Source organism: Sinohyriopsis cumingii, chromosome 1 (assembly GCF_028554795.1).
Source record: "Sinohyriopsis cumingii isolate HCF-2022 chromosome 1, ASM2855479v2, whole genome shotgun sequence".
Lineage (NCBI taxonomy): Eukaryota > Metazoa > Mollusca > Bivalvia > Unionida > Unionidae > Sinohyriopsis > Sinohyriopsis cumingii.
The window spans coordinates 73,982,335-74,003,937 of NC_142961.1; the positions used below are offsets into that span (position 1 = coordinate 73,982,335).

Here is a 21,603-nt window from a genome sequence, read left to right on the forward strand (position 1 = left end):
ACTTTTTCCCCAATGGTATAAAATTTGTTTTTTAAAAAAATCACATTGCCGAAATTGATTTGTTTATCTATAGTTTTACTATATATCCCCATTTGTTTGTAACCCCCAACCGATTTCAATACCGAAAACATTTATTGTGACAAAAAGTGCCCAGAACCAAGTCAACAGAATAACTGATTTATAATGTCTAACCTGACTGTGACCGGAATGACACTAATACTGGCATCTCATGCACCTTTCATGCTTAACAGACTTTCCCAACAAATAAATGGGTTGGTATAGTCAGCCTGTAATTGAGCTGGTTTTGCCCAGTACTTTGAAGTGCTGGAAATATTATTTGATTTATAGATAATGTTCATAAAATTTTAAAAAAATGAAGAAAAAAAACACCAAACCTAATTTTACAATTAGTGAAATAGGAAACACATCACAGCCTTTTTCAGTCAAAAACAATATTTTATTTCAGAAGCCATTTTTGTAATACTAATTTGTATCTAAACAGCTTTTCTTACTAGTATTAAAAACCAAATTAAAAATTACTTTAATACATCATGAAGTTGTTTGTTTTCATTTATATGTAACTGCAAGATCACAAGTTAACTTTTTTTTACTGGCATTTTATATAACCTGGAAAGGTTACTCATGCATCCAGACTCTACTAAGCAAATGGCAATGCTGATGAAACTGTTTATCGGTGTATTAAAAAACAAAAACTTTTTAAGGTGCAAAAAAAGGGCATGCAATTGATTTCTAGATCAATATACATACAATTTCCAGGAAACAATGAATAATTTTAAAAAATTAACAATACATGAAAGAATATTTCTTAGAAAGGCCAATTTATGAATATATTGTCCAGAAAAGCCATTCATGTCTACCTAAGCAATATCTTTCACCGAAGAAACACTGACAGTACTCCAACTTGAAAGACCATTAGAAGTAAAATTAACATTAAACCAAGGCCAAAGAAGGATTTGGTTTTTTTTTTAAAGTTTTCAGTATATTGGACCACTGGTACAGCAGGCTCGTAGCATATCTTTTTTTCATAATTGATGCCTCAAATGCATGAAATCTTAAGACAACTGACAAGTTCTAATATATCTTGCCTGCTTTTCTGTACTTTTGCATCATTTTCAAAGTTGATTTTTTCAATACAGGAAGATATTTTATATTTTATTTATGTTTATGTGTTTAGAGGCTTGACACTTTGATTTTTTAGAATCACTTCATTTAGTGTCAAGCCAAATTTATCACATCATGTTGTATACATGTTGTATACAATGGATATACAGTACATAGTAGATAGAAGGCCTCAAAGCAGATTAGTTCTGTAAATGGGTTATGGTCTCTAAATAAGGTCTTTATTATTATTATTATTATTATTATTATTATTAAGCACACTCCAAACTGTTGTCTTGAATATAGGCAGAAGGAATAGATTATATGCAGTGAGACTTATCACCAGGGTAGTACAACAGCTCTAATCATACTTGGTACAGGTGAGCTAACAATATAAATTGTAATTATGTCATTATTTCCTTATCATAACGCATAACACTGTGATAAAAACACTACAAATCAGAAAAGCAAATGTAAATGCACTCAATGTTCCAGGAGTCAATGAATTAATTGATAAAGCTGCCTTAAGCTTAACACCAAAAATATGAACAGTCATGGTGAGATGAAGATATTAACTTTCACTTCCTACCAACGAAATGTATTGCTAACTGACACCAGTTTATATGATCACAAATCTGCCAACAAAACTGCCTAATTACAAAATAAATAACCTATTTAAAACGAGTCTGTCCCAGGAGATAACACTGCTACTAAGTCACCTTCTAACATAAACACACCTGCACACAAAGGCACTGCAATAATGTCTCAATTATCAACATGTCCTTCACTTAAACATCTAAGGAAGTGCACATGACCATGACTTGTAAGTATTCTGATGTGTCAGTGACTGATAAATGAGGAGATTAATCCCACAGTACATATTAAGCCATTGGGCTACAGACTGTTTTCCCAGGTACCTTTTTACATAGAAGAATTCAGATGGGCGCACAAAACAACAGCATACATTGTAAAAAGCACACCAAGCAAGCTAGTGTTTTCTCACCAGACTAGTAGTTTTAAGCTACCAAGACTCTTGACTGTGTTTCTACTCTGGGACACACTGGGATTCATGTTATTTCTAAGAAACTGTACAAAAATTGACCCAAATATGCAAAAAATCAGACATTATATTTCCAAGCTCAAACTGTATTCTTCATTAAATTTATCCTATAATATGCAGTGCTCACAACTTCAGATATTAGTAAAGTTGGAGTTGCTTCCCTTTTCTGTCCCAACACTGTTATCCATTATAAACCTTCAATGCTAGAATTACACTCTGCTGGAACCTAACCCATCAATATGCTTACACTAGTCAACTGCTCAAGATAGCATTTTTAAATATTATTTATCAATGGCAATTTTAAATATTACTTCGTTGACAGCACATGACAATGACTGCAGACAACTCTATGCCAACAGCTACCATAAAGCAGTTGCATGGTCCCAGAACATTACATCCTGATCCAGAAAAAAAAAAGAGAAAGACAGCAAATTGTGTGTTTTATTAAACACTGCAATTTTATTTTTGGAACTAATCACTGCAAATTTTGAATAGCAATCTATGGATAAGGCAAAAGAAACAATTTAGCAGCTGCCTATGGTGTAAGATTTTAACAAGAATTAAGCTAACTATACACACTGATGTTACTGCTGGGTTCATACAGGTTTTTGCCCAAAAAAATTCAAGGACAATTCAAACACAATTCAAGGACAGAACCCAATTCTCAAGGAGTGACACAAAAAAAAATCATAACATAAGCTAAAATGCCCCTAAAATAGGTAATGTAAAAAGAATTAGACAAAATAACTGTACTTGAAAGCAAGCTGTATTTGCCATCAATTCAAGTCATACAATTTTTTTAAATACTGTAGTCCAAACTGACACAGTGTAAAACTAACTCTGGTGCAAAGAAAACAAAACAAAACAATGGGGAAAAAAATCAATGTCCTGAAAGCATAAAAGAAACAAAATGGGTGGGGAAATGAAACCTCTTACATGGAAAGCAGTATGCTTTGTAAGTGCTTTTGTCACCTTTTTAAAGACGATCTCTGCTCTACGTTCCTTCCAGTTAACTTGTGTTTCATGAAAGCAATAAGAACTCTGCTTAGAATGATGGTTCATGATTAATCAGTCGTTTTGTTTGCTTGTTGGCCCTTTTAAAAACAGCTGATGAACACACAGTACACTCTTTATGAATTCAAAACAAAATACTGTACTACCAGTTTTATATTAAGTGTTTAGGCTCTAATAAACAGTAATAAAAGAGTGAGAACAACAAGCTTTGAAAAATTTAACAAATAATTTATTTTCCTGGAAAAACAATGTAAATACGAAAAAAAATAAGAACTTACAATTTTAAGAAATCAAATCCAAAAATAATTCAAGAATAATCCACAAATTAAATTTTAAAAGTCCCAGTAATGAAATGTTCTAATGAATTAAAGTTAAGACTCCTCACGAAAAATCCAAAATGGAAGGCAATCTTACATACTTTAGCTAGTATTGTTCTGTTGTTCTACAGTTCTTTGTGAACCAAAGAAAATAATATTCCAGGGTTTGAATTCCGAATAAAATTTAAAGAAATGTCTTAGTCCAAGAATTCTGTATGAGCACTCAAATACTTCCAGGAAAAAGAATTAATCTTTTAGAATCCAAATAATTTGAATAAAAATTAAAATTTAACTCCAAACTGGTCACAAACACTTTTCCATTGTCCGAGGCAAAAGCCCAAACTGAGAAATATCTCTCCAAACATCACAATTAAATCTGACTACCGCGCAATTTCAGAAAACCCTCAATTGTGAAATAGAGTCTAGTTACAATCTACAGTCACATAAAATGACCTTGATAAAAACCAATAATTTTACTCTGAGAATAAAATAAAAATAGAAAGTTGTTTACTTGTCTCATTGATTTCTGAATCAAGGTTGGGAACTAAGTCACAAATAGAAACATTGTTTCTATTATTAGGTGTTTATCAAAAGAGTCAGATCAAACTGAATTTTCTGAAAGTAAAAAAAATGTCAAATCATGTAAACAAGATTACATTACTTTGACATGTAGTGAAATTAAAACTAAAAGGATTTTAAAACTTACAAACAATTACATTAAATCAAACATAAATTAAATCAAATATGCATAACACCAGAATGTGTATGTCCTAGGATGCTGTATAAGGAAGATCACTGGCACACAATTTGCAGACGACACGTTCACTTGATGTCCGACTAATGGCTGTCTCTATGTTACAAAAGGAAGAAGTTATAGCACACTATGTAAAGATGGATCCATATACTTTTCGCCACTCAATACATTAAACTAAAACCAACCCAAAGGATGCACCTGGTAACACTGTACCAGTTACAGAAGCAAAACTATGGCAAACTAGACACTCTTCATAAATGGTCATACTAATTACAAAACTTTTTTTATCTAACTTCTTTTCCATTGTTTAAACAACAGATATCTTTCAGTCCCTTTCAAGCTTGTTTTTTTTTTGGGGGGGGGGATAAAATTTTGGGCAAGTAAAACTTAATCTAAGCAAGTAATGTAACTCAAAGAAACTGCCCACTCTAACAGTCAAGTGGATGCTAAATTTTGTATTATTCCCTTATGTAACTGAGATATTTAGTCTGTTGATTATATTCCCTAATCATGGCAAAGGACAATCAATTTCTCAATAGCTACTCCCAAAAATTCAGATTAGCTGCTGAGAAAACACTTCATTATTTTCTTTCAGAAGCCCCAACAGGTAACACCATGACAGTCTGCTAAATCTTTTCTAAACAGAAGAGGGATCCCACATTTATAATGATCAGGCTTAAACCAAATTAAAGACATACATTAAAATATAAATCTACTAAACAATTTTTCTTTAATTTGTATTTAGTTAATATAATGTTTCCACAGCAGACGTTTCCACATTTTTTACATTTGTTATACATTGTGTTGCATATTGAAAGAATATTTTTCTAGAAGATGATACAACAAAAAAATATAATTAATAATGAAAATTAGCAAATTTCATTATGCCAATTCCAAATTAACACATGTTAACAGTTGGTTTGACCAATAAGATGAAAGAAGCACCAAGCTTTCCTTTACAAATTCAGATGTGATTTTTGCAATATGTATATAGAAACTTCATTTTGCATTTTCTGTAAGAATATAAAAATGGGATCCACACCAGTCTCCATATATAGGCAGCTTAATGTGTTATCTGGGCACACTAAATTCAGGGACATGTGTTACATGTACTGCCAATTGAACAGAACCGATCTTTTAGACTAATTTCTTTCCAAAAAGCAAAATTTATTTGGTTTTGGTTTGGCCTTACATGTCATGATGATACAAAAGATGCCTCTTTATAACATTTCTGTTGGAAATAATCAGTGTGATGACTTTCAAGAGTGATTTTCTGCAAATAAGTTGTCAACATGTATGTGAATTACCTCTCACGAAGATGTTTTTCTCTATGTGGTGCATCTGGCTGTCATTTATCATTGTCCTAAATGTCAGTGACATGAGACCAGGAATAAGAAAATAGCTAAACTGAGCTCTAGATAAGCTGCATATTTGCGTATTTGATACAAACAAATAGACTAAAGACACATGAAGAAATTTTTTAATGCATTCAAATTATGAAGATCAATTCAATTTGAAACATTTAGTACAAAGTTGACAACAAATATCTCCTGCCAAAAGCATGCTCCATACTTTGTGGTGGCACATTCAATCAGTATAAACAATGCAATCTGGAAAAGTTCCAGATGTTTCATACATTTCTGAAATGATAGTACTAGATCACTGAGAATACTCAAACAGAACCATATGATTCAAGGCATCATGATGTATTTTTGTCACTAAGCCACTTGACTTAATCTAAAAGGCATGATAAAGGTCCTTAAGACTAAGGTTCTGTCTTGTGTCATAAGTTTGTTTTGCAGAACTCCTCATAGTTTTCACAAAACACCCATGAAATTTTACAATATGCAATTCATTCCAAGCCAGGGAGTAAAATGTCCAATATTTTTAAGTTTTGCCTGTTTTATGTCAGTGAAGCAATCTTCAACGATATGTAATTTACATGACAAATAAAAAAAATAGCCAAATTCACAACAAAAGCATGATGAGCATAAAGATGTGCAAAATTTGTGCCAATTATATTGACTCTGCACTAAGTGAATCACTGTCATATATGACTGAGCCATCAGTAACTTTGTGCCTCTGGTACAAAAACAGACTAGAGTAAACCCTTAAGTCTTCAAGCCTGATGTCCTCTACTTGGCTGACTACATATTTCAAGTCACCAGCTTGTTATGTAGATTAATGATGGGGGCTGGGTTTTTTGTGTGGGTAAAAAGAAGAATTGGTGACTTTTTTCTATATTTGTGAACCCAAGTTTATCATGTATGTATGTCACAAGCAAATATATTTATGTGTGCAATGTTAAGGTGTTTCAAATCTGGTTGATTTGGAACCTACAGTGCACGATTTTTTTATAAGGTAAAAGTCATTGACATTACTGTTAATTCTGCCATTTTACATCACTGACATGTAATTTTGATTAAAATCTGACATGTTTATAAGACTGGTTGTGCAACTTTGTACCTTATAATTCTTATGGTTATTTATTTTTAACAAAAATAATAAGCATCGTATGATAACACATAATACTGGTGTGAGACCTCCACAGCAATACTGGAAACGTCACCATGGCAATTATTTGAATACTATGACAACAGTATAAACTATAGTTCTGTGGAAATGAGACACAAACACGTGACAAACATCAACCTTGTTTAACCGTGTGACAAATGAACTAATAAACTTTTATGGATGCTTTCATGGAATTTGATATGATTCATTTGGCATTTAAAAACGAAAGAAAATACCTTTATTAGTCAGCGTTGATTGCACCCCACCCCCAATCTTCCCCCAGTAACTTAAAATTTTCTCTACCAGACGCAAATAAAATAGACTTCTAAACCATATAAGAAACAGCTGGAATGTAACAAATTCGAAAACTGGAACCAATACATTGTTAATAAGCGACGGGATGTCACAACTGACTCATATTTGTGAATGTGTGTAGTGTAACTCAGTCAGCTCCAACAATGTCGAGTAAATGTCGAACCTTTGCAATATATAATCTGGCTTACAAACCTAAAAAGAGATAAAAATCAATACCTCATTAGTTCTTTTCTTCTTTTATACTGTCTTTAAATTCCTAGATTTCATCGTTTCTTTTATTTCTTGGACGGAATAAATCGTTTCTTCGTAGTTGTTGGACGGAAGTTATCCGATAAACATGGCGCCCAATCAGCTCAACTGTACAGAACATGTTCGGGAAAGGTTCTATGACACTGTATAAGAAATGTTCGAGTTCTTATGACTGTCTATTTAAATTTAATTAAACTATTGATAGAATTTTAGTTAAACTATTGATAGTTCTATTATTATTATTATTATTATTATTATTATTATCATTATTATTAAATGTAGTTTGAAACCTCGTATTCCATTATGAGTTCATGTTTGATTTTAATACCCAATGTCCTTGAACTGACTTATACATAAATATGCCTTTCACATTATTGTGCCAACCCAGAGTAATGGACAAAACATATTTCGAAATGTTAAAACTCGTATTTGAACAAGATAGCCGCTATCGCTTAACAGGCTTGAAGCAGCTGTTCCGTTTTTTAGTGCCGTTTTCATGATATTTGTGCTTGTTGCCTGTCTTTATCTACGTTATTGTGTTCATTATGTATTGGCTGTTCAATTCATATGTGTTTTTTCATCTCCTTGTTATGGACATGAGAACAATTAGACTTTTTCTCAGCTGTCTTGCTTCACTGATTTTTGAACAAACCGCCATCACGTGATACTCGCCAGTCAACACGTTTATGCTATGATGGACCCTCATTAATTGCTTTAAATGATCACTCCTTGGCTCTCCACACTACATTGTGCTCTAGACTAAACGAAATGGGACTATATTCATCATTACCTAATTGTAAACAAAAGCGAAAAAAGAAACGTTGTTTCAAAGCTGGCCGGCGTTGAACTGGAAGTAGAAATCCACTTATCTCCCTTATTTCAGCTCAACAATTTAAAAATAATTCGACCGTTAATTTAGAAAACCTAACTCAAATCCCTACTAATTCGCCAACCTTTGTGTCAACTATCCAAGAGATACCTCTGCGTATTGCATTATTCAATGCCCAGTCAGTAGGTCCACCGGAAAAGCGCACAGAAATAGTTAATTTTATCAACGACCAGAATATTGACGTCTTTTTCCTGACAGAAACGTGGCTAAAAACATCAGGCGATGAGCCCAAGTGTGCGGATCTAACACCCACTGGTTACTCCATCAAGTCGTTCTCCCGTAATTCTCGCGGAGGTGGAATTGCTGTCATCACAAAGAACTCCATGATCAAACGTCTTAATCACGCCACAACAGTCAATTTCGACCACACATCGTTTGAACTAGTCCAAGCCACATTCACACTGGAGCAACGGTCAGTCCATTTTTCTGCCTATATCGCCCTACTCTCTCTTTCTGGAGCAGTTTCCGAATCTCCTGGACTACGGAAATTCGATAGGTGGCAACCTGATTATTCTTGGAGATTTCAACTTTCACTTTCACTGTCCCAGAAACCCAAATACATAAAAACTCATAGATTCCATTAATGTTTTCAACCTCAAACAGTCAGTTAACCAGCGCACCCATAAACATGGTCACATTTTAGACTGGATTCTTCATAGACCTGATGATAACATTCTACGGTCCTCCCTGGTATCCCATGACCTTGCATCAGATCACCTCTGCATTATATGCCATCTTGACGTATCAGTCCCTAACCCCCCACCTTTATTTGCTACTAAGAGAAACGTATGATAAATAGAACCAAACTAATGCACGACATCCAAGCTAACCTAACAACTTGTTTTTACCTCATACAGCAGAACAACTCGATAACTGCCTGCGTTCATTGCTTGACAAACATGCCCCAGCTACCAAGTGCAGAGTATCAATTCAAAAGTGTTCTCCGTGGTATAGCAGTGTTAGGGACCAGCTTGGCACTGCAAAAAGAGACCACCGTAAAGCTGAGAGGCTCTGGCTTTCCACCAGACTCACTATTCATAAGCAAATCTATGAAGCCGCTAAGAAGAATGTCACAAATATAGTCCATGCAGCGAAATCAGATCATGGAAAGTTCCCGCTGCAAAGAGCTCTTCGAGATTACTAACAAGCTAATGTCAAGGAACAAATCTACACCACTCCGAACTACCTTCTCTCCAGTCGACCTTCCGGATAATGTTTGCAAATTTCTTCCTTGACAAAGTACAAACCATTAGAGATAAGCTTGACACCACAATTTCAATTGACTCGTCGTCATCATACAGTTGGGATACAGAATTTGAGCGACAACCATTAGCAGCATTTGAACCTGTCTCTATGGATTTCGTACATACAATCCTGATGAAGAGTGCACCAAAGTCATGTGAACTTGATCCAATTACAACATCACTGCTGCTTGAGTGCTTAGATCCAGTATTGCCTTCACTAACTGATGTTATTAATACCTCTCTCTCATCCGGGGAATTCCCATCATTTTTCAAAACTGACATTGTAAAGCCTCTGCTGAAGAAACCAACACTAGACCATAACGATTTAAAGAACTACCGCCCAGTTTCTAATATCCCATTCATATAAAAAAAATATTAGAAAATGTTGTTCTATCCCAGCTTGTATCTCATCTGAATTCAAACAGTATTTTTAGCAATGTACAATCTGCATATCGCCCTTGCCACAGTACTGAAACTACTCTCCTAAAAGTAGTTAATGACATTCTCTCTGTTTTGGATAGCGGAAAGATTACAGTCCTCACCCTATTTGATTTGTCTGCAGCATTTGACACAATAGACCATGCTATATTACTTCACCGTCTCCAGCATGTATTTGACATTCATGATACAGCCTTACTGTGGTTCAAGTCCTATTTGGTCAACAGGACACAAATTGTATCTGCAAATGGAATACACTCCAGCCCAGTTGATCTATGTTGTGGTGTTCCACAGGGGTCTGTTCGTGGACCTGTTATCTTCATTCTGTACACCCATTCTCTCTCAAGTATCATAGATCATCATCCAGTGTCTCACCAATTGTACGCTGATGACACCCAAATATACAAATCTAGCCACCCAACTGAAGTTGATGCTACCATCCAAGGTGTAGAGAGGTGCATTTCTGAATGTGAAATCATGGATGACTTGTAACAAGCTGCAGATGAATGATGATAAAACTGAGGCCATTCTGATCACAACACAAAGACTTTCTCATTCACATCCTCTACCTCAAACAATAAATATCAGCAACACCAACATTAAATTCACACAATCAGTACGAAATCTAGGCGTTACTCTGGACAGTACTCTAACATTGCACCAACATGTCATGAACATATGCAAGGCTGCATATCTTGAGCTGAGACGCATCAGCTCCATTCGCAAATATCTTTCAGTTGATGCCACTAAAACACTTGAGTGTTCATTAGTACTGTCAAGACTGGACTATTGTAACTCAATTATATCTGGTTCATCTCAATATCTGCTCCAGAAACTTCAAAAAGTTCAAAACACAGCTGCTCGGATCATACTTAGAGTACCACGATCAGAGCACACCTCCCCACTGCTATGTACCCTACACTGACTATCCATTCGATCCAGAATCAAACACAAGATTTGTTCTCTCTGCTACGTTTCACTGTCGGACTCTAGTATATCATACCTATCCGACCTCCCCCATGTGTAGATACCAGCAAGATACTTACGCTCCTCTTCTGACAATCGTATACTCATTATTCCCACTATGAAAACAAAGTCATATGGACAGCGTTCTTTTGCATACCAGGGACCAGCAACGTGGAATGAATTGCCCACTGAAAGACACAAAGACAGAGTGATCACATTCAAGAGTGCTCTCAAAACTCACTTATTTCGACTGCAAGAACGAACCTAAAGACCTAATAATGTTTCCTACTTTAAATATTCTCAGCATGTTTTTTTAATGTTTTCTAATTTCATGGTGTTTGTTTTTGTAATCATATCATTATGTGTTTTTTATCTTATAGGTGTTGTCTAATGTTGTAAAGCGCTTAGAGCTTCTAAACATTAGGCGCTATACAAAGTCATTATTATTATTATTATTATTATTCCTATGCGATAACATTTTTGGACAACAAGTATTCTTTTTTATTTTCAAACATCTCTTTGTTGCAAGACCATAAGAAGTAGTATAGCGTGGCTGTCATGTATCATTGCAAATCCAACGGTAAAAAGGTCATGGGCACGTTTAGGGTCAACACATTTTAAATCACAATAGGAACGATTAGGTTCAATGGGAAAATACATTACAGACATTACAGACCCCCTTGGGAACGTTTACGGACAAGATTTTTCAGATCAACCTGGAAACGTTTACGGACAGTGGGAATTGAACATGGGGAATATTGGCACTGTATACGGACAAGGGAAAGTTGGGTTGTTGTATAGGGATAATAGGAATGGAATAGGTGAGGTGACGTCACGGTACTGGACATTGTCAACAATTTCCACCAGGCATTCTATAAAGTGATATATCCAGCTCCGCCAATCATTCTATCCAGTTATATGTCTCATCCCGCCAAGCATTGTTTTATTCATATAGTTTCACGAACGAACTATCTAAACGTACCCACCCCGCCAATCGTTATAGCCTTTCTCGTTGATATAGCGACAAGACAAATGGAATAGGTGAGGTGACGCAACGGTACTAAACATTGGCAACAATGTGGCAAGTAGCTGACCTCATTCGAGCCAAACAGTGACAAGGGGTAGACGGTAAGCTCAGCTAGTTAAGGGGGCAGCGAGTGACGGTTAAATCCAGCGAGTGGCGGGTGGCGAGTAAGTTCAGCTAGTTCATAAAATATACCAGTTTTGAATATTCTTGACCAAACCTGACGGAGTATCTTCTGTCTCTGCTTACCCATACTGACTAAATAAATAAATCATATGCCTTGACTCGTATTCAGGAGAAGACAATCCCAAGGAAGGAAAATCACCTTCAAACCCATTGTAACGCAAACAGGAAGGCTGAACTGTTTAGCGATAAAAGTCCCTATGGAACCTGGAAGATTCCCCTGTCACTATAAATTTACCCACCAACCGTCCTGTCCTGAGATGAAGGTCCCTACGAGATCCAGATTTTTTTTAGGCAACGAGAATAAATATCTTTTCGAGGCATATGAGTGGCCCAGAAAAGGGCCTTTGGTTTTCTTCTTCTTGTTCTTTTAATTTATTTTTCCCACCAACTTCTTATTTTTCCCGTACTTTCTTAACAAATGCTAAATATACTATCCACACACGGGACGGAGCAAAACAAATGCCACAAACACGAGAAGAAGCAAAAAAGAAAACTATATATAATATCCACATACGGGAAGCGGAGAAAAAAATAACCCCAAATTTACTATCCACACACGGGAAGGAGCAAAACAACAACAACAAAAATAAAAAATAAAATTTACTATCCACACGCGGGAAGAGGAGAAAAACAAACCCAAACATACTATCCACACAAACGTACGCGCACGCATACAAACACACAATCTACTATCCACATAAATACAACCTCTACTATCGACACAAGCGTACACGCGTGCATACGAACCCCAAATATGCTATCCACAAACGGGAAGGAACAGAAAACAAACCCCAAATATACTATCAACACACGGGAAGGAGAAAAAAAAATAAAAAATAATATCCACACAAGGGAAGAAGAGAAAAAGACAAACACCAAATATATTATCCACACAAATGTATGCGCACGCATACAAACACACCCTCATATATCCACGCGCATACAAACCCCAAATATACTATCCACACAACACAAACATACGCGCATGCACACACACACACCTCAGAGGGAAGATGAAAAAAAAATATACTATCTACACAACTTACGCGAACACACACACACACACATACACACAGGGAAGAAGAAAAAACAAACATAAAATATATTATCCACACACGGTAAGAAGAAAAAGCCAAACCCAAATATACCAACCACACAAATATACGCGAACGCATACAAACAAACACACACACACACACACACACACACACACACACACACGCCACGGGGAGAAGAAGAAAAAAGAAACCCAAAATATACTATCCACACAGATGGAAGAAGAAAAAGCAAACCCAAATATACTGTCCACACAACGTAGACGCAGATATAAATGGACCCATGGCGTTTAAAGTGTAGTCATTTGACGTTTTCCATTCAAGATGAAACGATGCGTCATTTCGTGGAGAGAGGAGAAGAAAGTTAGAGGAAGAAACCTGACTTATCACCTCGCACAGTAGCTGAAGTATTGCCTCAAATTCATGCCAGCGAATTTGAAGATGACATGAGTGATCCAGAATCCAGTCCCAGAGAGTCTACACCCAAACAATTCCTCAGAAGTAACTACCACATTCGAGAGACGGAAAGGCGCTCCTCTAGAAAATTTAGACCTACGACTTATGAGTAAACGGCGAAGTTCAAAGATTTCAGCCCTACTTAGCGTTGGAGAAAGCAGAGGGTTTAATTTACCGAGGTGCGTGATTCTTTGTTAACCACACCGAAACGGCATTGTGAAGCCAAAGAAGACGATCGCTTGAGACTTTCCATTCATGAAGACAGTTTGAAGTCCCCCGTTTGGATTGAGTTTAGCAACCCAGCATTATTGACACCTTCCAAAGTCATCGATAAGATTCAACACGTACAACAATCCAAAGACAAGTTTCACATTATCGATGGAAAAGCGACACACATTAAAATGGTAAAGAGACTCGGAGAACATTCGACAATCGGACCGATCCAAGCAAAGAAGAGAAGCAGAACTCTTGTTACATCAAGCGGGGTTACAGCAAGCTGTGGCATTCCTTTCCTAAAATACAAAAATTGCAAGACGCCTTGGCTCCACACTATACATTCAAAGTACACCCTCAAGAACTACGTGGACCTTTGTTGTTTCGAGGCAAAGATTTCAAAGACGGAAAATACATTCACGTCTATCATCACGATGAACATTTCGATGCCATCATTAATATCGCTGGATTCCTAGGAAAATGGTATTATTGTAAGAAATGTGACTGTGGCTACAAAAATCGAGAGCAGCACAAGCATTGTGGATCGAAATGCTCAAGATGTTTGGCCTCTCAACCCTGTCTTGACGAAGGACAAGAACGAGTTCATTGTCCTGCTTGTCAGCGCACTTTTGTCAGTCCAACCTGTTGCGAACAACATTTGAAGACGCAAGGTTCACAGCACAACAGTGCTTGACAACTGTTGAGATTGTGCCTTATTTGTGGACAAGGCATTTGTACCAACCATGTCAAGACTCACGTATGTTCAGGAAAGACATTATGTCATATTTGTCGCCAACACAAACGTTACATTCTAAAATACCAACCCCAACGAGAAGAAAGGAAATTTCATCTTTTATTTATTTCGAATGCATGCAAGAGACCGGCATTCACATTTGTAATTTCTGTATGGCTCAACGAGCGTGCGAAAAGTGCATCCAAGAGCCTATCTTTCGTCATTGCCCTCACTGCAGCAAGAATCCTAGAGAACGTGAAAAAATCTATCGGGACCGAACACGCTGGCCGATTTCGTCCAATGGATATTAGACCCCATCGAAGAGACGTGGAACCAAGAGGACATCGAACGTTACTGATATTGTCATTGCCATGCCACGGTGATGGCTCACAATTGCTCGGGATACGATGAACATTTTATTTTGAGATATTATACCGAACGTCCTAGAGTGACTTTGAACGAAGCCAAAATCATTTTTATGCAAGCCGGACTAGTGTAGTTTAAAGATTCGACGAGTTACTTGGCTATGCCTTTGAGTCGAATGTATAAAACGTTTGGAATGACAGAAATGGCCAAAGTCTATTTTCCGCACTTTTTCAATACCGAAACCAGTCAGTATGCCGTTCTACCCCATTTACCCGAGGCTCACTACTACCACCCCGACAACATGCGTACCGAACCACGAGAAGCTTTCTACGCTTGGTACCACACTCACGCCTCGGACCCCTTTGACTTTCAGGAAGATATGTTGAAGTATTTGTCGATCGGACGTGGACATTGTACGGTGTTGACGTTGAAATTTTTTAGAACTACTAATTGAACACGGAGGGATCGATCATTTGAAAGAAGCCTGCACCATTGCCAAAGCGTGTTCCTTAGTGTACCGCCACCGATTCATTCCTGAAAACACACTGGCTGTTATCAACCCTCAAACGACGAGCTTTGTCAAACGTCAAAGCCCTACGCTGGCTAGATTACTTGTGTGACAAGGGAGACAAATGGATCCAACACGCCCGCAACGGAGGAGGCTTAAAGACCATCGGAACGTATTCGGAGGATGGCTGAGACTTTTAAAAAACCAAGATCGTGTACGAATTTAACGGATGCTTATTTCACGGATGTCTCCATTGCTACCCTCAACGTGACACCAAAAGTCAGTTTTAACAACGGACCATGGAAGATTTGTTCGATGCCACATGTCAGCGGCGGTTGAAGTTAGAACAGCAAGGATACCAAGTGGTGGAAACGTGGGAACACGAGTACGATTACCGTTTGAAAATCAATCCCGAGTTTAAACGCATTGTGATAAGTTACAAGTTGGTGGACTCACTGAACCTGCGGGACAGTTTGCACGGAGGACGGACGAATGCCACCTGTTTGCTGTTCCAGGCCGACTAGGAGAAAGGAGAAGAAATCAGATATTTGGACATTTGTTTGCTGTATCCTTACATGTGAAAATATTGTCGCTTTTCGACGGAATGCATCGACCTGAACAACATTCGACAATACGAAGGATTGATCAAGTGCCGATTCTTGCCTCCCACGGACTTGTACCATCCCGTTTTACCTCAACATTTCCAAGGAAAACTTATGTTTCCATTGTGCCGTACTTATGCCGAAACGTGTAATCAACAGCAGCCTTGTCAGCACACCCGGGAAGAACGTGCCTTGACGGTGACGTGGGTCAGCGTGGAATTGTTTAAAGCTCTGGACTTTGGATACTAACTGTTAGAAGTTTACGAAATTTACCACTTTCCCAAGACAGAAAAATACCACAAGAGCGACGAGACTCAGAAAGGCATTTTAGCAGACTACGAGGAGGCTTTTTTGAAACTTAAACAAGACGCCAGTGGCTATCCTTCCTGGTGCCACACTCCTGAAGACCAAAATAAATTCAAAGAGAACTACTGGGAGCAGGAAGGCATCGCTTTTAGACCACGCGGAGAAAAACGAAGGAAGGCGATCGTTTGCCAAAGTGATGTTAAATTGCTTGTAGGGCAAAATGGCACAACGACAGTGTTTACCCAAGACGGAGTATTTGACAGAACCTTCCCGCTACTTCCAGATGATTAATGACAAAACCAAATACATTAAACACGTGGTCGTCGTTCGTGACGACTTGATCTTAGTCAATTACGAAAAAGAACTGGACTTTGCAGAAGCTGACGAATTTGGAAAAGTCATCATTGCGGCTTACGAGACAGCCTATGCTCGCTTAAAACTGTACGAAGTTTTAGAACTGTTAGGAGATCGCGTCTTGTACTTTGACACGGTCAATTGCATCTTTATCGATCGCCTGGGTCACTGTAACTCTGACATCGAAGGAGAACGTATAGGAGCCTGGACTTACGAGCACCCCGATGACAAGATTCTAAGTTTTGCTAGTGGCGGTCCTAAAAATTACGGCTACGAATACCAGGACCAACAAAGAAAAGTGCACACGGAGTGTAAAGTGAAATGATTGACTCTCAATTATTGCAACAGTCAACTGGTGGATTTTGGCGTATAGAAAGAAGCATTGCATTCTGGACAGGATAAAAACTTTAAAGTGACCACCCGTGAACTGAACAATATTGTACGTTTACACACACACCAAATCGTCAGTCGACCCTTGGAAACAGTCTATCAAAACCAAATCGTGTAACAGAAGAGAGTTCGACTTCCCAACCACTTCACTTGTTTTAGCTTTTTCTTATAAATGAACATTTAATGTAAATACGTTGTATATGAAATGGTTTTTAGAAAAGCGTGGACTTTATTTTAAACTGTAGTTTACTAGAACCAAGATTTGTTGTTGAGTTTAATTATAGTGGCGTGCGCACAATTGTGCATGTGCCACTTTTTTTCTGACTGCACCGCAACCTGTTAGTTGTTCCTGGAAAAGGGAATGGTGCCACCTCCCCCAGGCTTTTATGGGTTCAAGGAAACCTGATAGTTTGGCCTCAATCTATGGGTCCATAAAGGTCCCTTACAGTTGAATGGTTGGCTGCCAGTAGTGGGAGGGAGAGCTCGGGAACGGTCCTGGATGCTTTTCACATCGCTGGTTTCTTGTTGCATTTGCCTGTTTTTTTTTTTCTAAATGTTCTAAAAAGGGGGGTGGGGTGTTCTATGCTGTTTATATAAAGAGAGATTTTCAAGGTTATTATGGTATTACTAGTCGAGGTGTTTAGTGTGTGCTTCCTACGTTATGTTATTTATAAGTTTTTAGATCTTGCCTCTTTAAGGTATTTATTTATTAATGTTTTTAGAGATTGAATGTTATTTATACTTTATTTAGCAAGAGACCGGAGTCCTAGCAGATTACACGATTCGTTAAGGACATTTAGGACCGGAGTCCTAGCTGATTACTCGGTTCGTTAAGGACATCTAGGACATCCGATTTTATTTTATTTTTTTTTGATATGTGCTTCGTAAGTGAATTATTTATTAATATTTTTAAAAAATTGAATGATATGTTATGTTTTTTTGTGGGGGCTTCTAAATTTTTTTAGCTAGTTACTGGGTCTTTTGGTTTTGTGGGGATAGTAATTATATTTTGTTCCTAAGTCCTGCTGAGTCTATGAATTTATTTATATCTTTATATGATGATTGTTTATTTTTATTAGAGTCCATAAGTAACTCTGGATATGTGTGTGGTGATCCAATCTCTTTTTGGTTTTTGATAAATATTTTCCTAGCGGGTTCATATTTTGGGCATATATTGGATACGTGGTGTAGATCTTCGGTGGTGTAGCAGTTAAAGCAATTAATGGTTGCTGGTTTGGGTCCTATAAACGTTCCAAAACTGCTTGCTAGTTTAGTTTTTCCAGTTATTATCCTGTTTATGGTTTTCTGTTTTAAATAGGTACCCTTAGGTAGCTGTATTTTCCTATCTACATTTTTGTGGGTTTCATGGTGCTTTTTACCTTTTGTGGAGGAGTTCCAAAACTCTTGCCATTTTTGGTCTATATATGTTTGTGCGAAGATTAGTGCTTCCGTAGAGCTATAGTTAAGCTTGATTGAGTTTTGATCTCCTAGTTTTATTTGTGCGACGGAATCCACATGAGTTCGACTAATTGATGTGCTGTGGCGAGAACAAGAACTAAATAACTCGTAAATAGGTTTATTTCTTGTCCAAATGTTTATGTATTAAATGGATAGTGCTTAGACCAAAGCACAGGCCAGAGAGCCCGTGTATATACTTGAATAAATGTTTTGAACCCATACAATAGCCTTTTCTTTTCGAGTCTCTATTCTATCTGTGAGCCTTTCTTTAGAACATTTCTGTCCTCTTCTGTGTGTTTGAATGTGTATTGGTTTGTTTCTATATCACTATGTTTGTCCCTATCAACCCTTTGTCCCTACAAGTACATTCCACCCTATAAATATTTTTGACCCTATAAATCCGATAATGTCACCAATGTTCGATTCCCTTTGACCTCCAGGTGACATTCCCATGTTAAATTCACATTGACACCAATTTTGATATACCCATTTTTAACGTTACGGCCCATTGACGATCAAGTGACCCCATACACACAGGACGATTGCTTCCCAAATCATTCATTTCTGTAGCTCCGTTGGTTTCTAACACACCAATAAATGGCATGAAATCCATTCCTGCTTTGCCATAATAACCGAAAACAGCTGTCTTAAGGAAATCTTCTACATTATCTTTGAACTTTGAACTGTCTTTATTAGCATAACACAGATTTTAGGGATCTTCGGTCATTGCCCGGTCAGCTTCCTTGGAATTAACATGGACTGGATTGGAGTGAAAGTTCCATTACGTGATAGGAATGTAACTAGTGACATCAAAAGCTTACCAATGGAAATACAAGATCATATCTACAGGTTTCATTACAAGTCATGGGAAGAGGAGAAGTCTAAGCTAGTGAATAAAGATAATCTTGGCCAAGAGTTGCATAGGAGAAAGGTAAATCAAGTGAACAAGGATATTCGATTCATATTTGTTAGAACTTTCTTTTGGAGACTGTACTTGTCAATAACAGATTTTACAGCTCAACAACAGCACTCTAGGAAATCACGTGCTTGGCAACGATGTCTCCTTCTCTCAGTCACTTCCACTTTGTCTTTGACCACGATGTCAACCATCCCTGATTTAACATTCGTGTTCCTCATTTTATATATTAACAAAAATACTAAACCCCTTTCTTAAAGAACTTCTCCTACGACGACAGCAGCGACGATATTCCTTGCTGTTACCGCTGATTAAATAGCTACAAAGGTGATCTCAAGTAATACCAAAGTAAAAGACAGAGCAGGAGTGTTTTAAAATTTGCTGGATATATCTAAACAACAACTATCACTTCACTATATTCTACTTCTGTTTATGGTAATGGTTTGGGATACTTCACATTTTCTTAAGTTGAAATGCCTACGAACCATATAAAGTTATATGACTTTAGTTTTATGACACTTGCACAGGCTCTACACTTTACCAGTGACACAAGAAAAGCTTCAGTTCAAGTTATGCCACTTTTCAAAACACGCACACACTTGCAACTTGACCTAAACATCTGTACTTCTTTATTTGTGGATATCCCACAAACCTCTCCCAGCATATAAAGCTGATTAAGAACTTTAGGAATATCCCCTCATTTTTTATATAGAAATACCAAATTTTTTATATATATTTTCCCTGTTCACCCATTATTAATGGTTAGGCGTGTTCCCTAAAAAAAAGACAATTTTGAAGAAAAAAAATTTAAATTGAGGTTTCTCTCTGTTTATAGATTTTTTCAAGTTGTTGGTACATGGCAGATTACATCTACATACCTTTTAAAGGGATAGTCATTTCTACACATGGCATTTCATCGGTTTTGTTGGTTAGTCATCGTTCATCTTTAATTTTATTTTTTAATGCATTTCTTTTATAGAAGATTTAAGGCGTTCTATTGTTGTAATGGTATTTATGCTGTTTAGTCTCTTGCTAAACATACCTAATGCAAAGTGCTTAAGTTTGTTCAGTTTTCTTATTTCAAGCCCTACAAAAGGATACCAAGTTTGTCAATCAATCAATTAAAGGATTGAAGTCGCCTACGTTTTCGCGACTGGTTAATTCTCGAAGGTCGAGATTTTCAATTGATCGGGACTGTAGGAATGGAAACACTACAGTCCCGCTTTTATGTGCGAATGTCGCAATTTTTAATCCATGAACATGTCCGCCCGAGGTAAGGAGGCAAGGGACCCCCGGGACGCGAAACGCCACAGGAAAGCTGTACGCCCAGAAACGGCTAAGCGCGTAGGATCAAATCAAGCCCAGTTGTACTAGTGGACAGAAATCTAATGGTGTGTAAGCCACTCGTGTAATTTTCCTAATCCTTTGAGTTATGTAATTTCATTACTATTTTTAATTAAAGTTGGAATTTGGTGTACATGGTGTACTTCATGGGTAAGCCACCTGTGTAATTCTGCCAAATTATTTGAGTTTCAGAATTTTCCTATACCTTAACATGTTTGAAAAAAGATTATAGTACATAGTGTACATAAAAAGTCCCTATTTTTGTGTTTTTTTATATGTCTAAGCGACTTTTAATTTTTTTTTTTGTAGTTTGTCTTGAAAGAGGATTGAAACTCTAATTTACGCGGACGTGAAAGAAAACACACCGTATGTTAACCAGTTAGCTGTTATCATGTTCATTTTAATCATGCTTGCCTTATCTCTTTGTGTTTTAGAGGTCATATTTCTCCTTAAGCAAATACATGCATCAATAGACAGACAGCTTGGGTCATTATCCTTAAGGTTCACTGAATTTTAGCTTCTTTACTTCATACAAACCCCAAATTCACAAGTTTGAAGAAAAAACCCATCCCACACTCAACACTGTAACACTTCTGACTCTACCGATGTGAGTGTGTGTATGTCAAAATGTTTAAGTGAGATAAAAAGACATTGTTTCAAAACGCGAACCAGTACTGTGACTGTTCAGTAGTTGATGCGGTAAGAAGAAATGGTACAACATACAAAAGAGGTATCGAAGTTAACATTCCATTCTGTCTGCACTGCAATGGTAACAACGCAAGAACGTAGGCATTATTTTGCCACACTGCCTTA

The 21,603-nt window shown here is 37.1% G+C and overlaps 1 protein-coding gene across 1 annotated transcript in view; it reads right to left on the reverse strand.

Annotated features, from left to right (window-relative positions):
- Positions 1-7,443, reverse strand: part of LOC149807123 (uncharacterized) — a 122,042-nt gene extending 114,599 nt beyond the window's left edge. The window contains exon 1 of the mRNA XM_089962343.1: positions 7,310-7,443. The gene's annotated coding sequence lies outside the window, so the exon portion shown is untranslated. The remainder of the gene's footprint in view (positions 1-7,309) is intronic.
- Positions 7,444-21,603: the final 14,160 nt, after the last annotated feature.